Raw genomic sequence first — 2,134 nt, 5'->3', positions numbered from 1 at the left:
TCCTGCTGGTTTTCAGGGGCATGTGAAATGATGGGACAAGTGCCTCAATGTACAGGGAGATCATGTTGAGAAATAAAAGCATTTTTCAAATCAGTACTCTTATTTGAAGAAAGCAGTCTTCTGGGATTTTGCACCGTGTATATGTGGTGTTAACCGACGTTTCGGAGGAACGTATCGCAGTATCGTAAAAGCAGTCTGCTTTTACCGGTTCTCACGGTCTCTTTGCTTGCAGATTTCTTATATATTTTTTCTTCTACCCTGAAGATGGAGGTGATACGTTCATCCGAAACGTCGGTTAACACCACATATACACGGTGCAAAATCCCAGAAGACTGCTTTCTTCATAGTCACTGCCGTGAAAGCCTCAAATCTTACACAGTACTCTTATTTGTTTAAGTTCTATATCCATTTGTAACTTACTTATTGACTTACCTACGTACACCCACTCCATTGGGTGCACGCAGAATATGTTGTTCAGTTAGTGTGGATACTTGCAAGGTTGGAATTGTGTGTGGAGTTGATTTTAGTTTGTAACATTCTCACTCAGAGCAGTCTGCTTATGGTTACTGATGGTCATTACTATCCATCCTTATCATAAGTGATTAATTTTTCAGTAAATGGTTTTCAAACAAAAGGTATGCCACACCTATCAAAAGAAACTGAAGATTTTGTTTCCTTATTAGTCAGTGTCCTGTTGAGAAAGGTACAATAAAATAGTTTCACTTGGTGTAGTATTTAAATGTATATCAGCTTTAGGAAAAATGACATAGAAATGTTTTAATTTCATAATATATTTGAATGCACTAAAAGTGTCACTGTAAAGTTCAGGTGGCCACGTGCAGTTGGAGCCCAGGCAGGGGCACTGAAGTGTCAGGCCGATAGCTTTAACTGGTTGCAGTGGTAGACTTGCCATTTCTTATTAATTTGTACAGATTTCCTAACAGACTCACTACTGTGATGAAGACTTGTTCAAACAACGCTCTGAGAAATAATTTCATTATGTACCATAATTCATCTGAACTGATCACAGTTCAGTTTATTCAGTACAGCACAATTACTGTAGTGTTCCAATATTTCTAGTTCATAAGCAGAAGTACAGTCATCTACAAACACCAGTGTTACATGTGAGATATGAGATATTCATGGCAGTGATCATGACGAAGTTGGAAGTGAAGGTGTGTAGGAGTCTGCCAACATTTTGGAGGAACGTAACACCACCTTCATAAGGGTAGACTTCTGCTACTGACTTTTCAGCAGTAATGTTGAGGCCAAGTCTCTTGAAATGTTTTGCTCTGTAATTTGTCTGAACTGATCTCAGTTTGGGGGCACGCGGTAGCGTAGTTGGTTGAGGGGCTATGCTACAAGCCGGAAGGTCGTGGGTTTAAGTCCCAACGAGGTCATTGGATTTTTTTTAATTGACCTAATCCTTCCAGCCGCACTATGGCCCTCGGGTTCACTCAGCCTCTTAACAGAAATGAGTACCAGGAATTAATTAAATAGTTTTCCTGGGGAGTAGAGCATGGCCAGCGCGTAAGGCTGACTGCCTTACCACCATCTTTGAGTTGATTGTCTAGATAATGTGGGACCCTCAACATCTCAAAACCCTATGGGCTTTCATGGCCTGGTACAGGGATAACTTTACTTACTTTTTACTTTTACTGATCACAGCACAATTACTGTATTGTTGTAGTGTGCCAATATTTCTTGTTCATAAATGGAAGTACAGTCATCTACAAACACCAGTGTTACATGTGAGATTTGAGATATTCATGGCAGTGATCATGAGGAAGTTGGAAGTGACACTGTGTAGGCAGGTAGGAGTCCGCCAACATTTTGGAGGAATGTACTGCCTCCATCATAAGGGTAGACTTCTGCTACATACATTCTATTACATCCTGACTTTTCCACAGTATTATTGAGGAGAAGTGTTATGAAATGTAATTTGTTTTTACCAGCATTGCAGACAAATATACTTCATCTTCAGGATGGAAATTTGAAGCAGAAGGCAATGTGTTCCTCTGAAATGTCATTAAACTTCTACCAACCTACACAGTGTCATATCCCGTATCATCAGCCAAATGAAACTGCTGTTTGTGGATGACCTGATTTAATATTGTGACTGCAAACACAACAT

This window comes from Cryptotermes secundus, unplaced genomic scaffold, assembly GCF_002891405.2.
Source record: "Cryptotermes secundus unplaced genomic scaffold, Csec_1.0 scaffold1951, whole genome shotgun sequence".
Classification (NCBI taxonomy): domain Eukaryota; kingdom Metazoa; phylum Arthropoda; class Insecta; order Blattodea; family Kalotermitidae; genus Cryptotermes; species Cryptotermes secundus.
Note: the sequence above shows the minus strand (reverse complement) of the source record.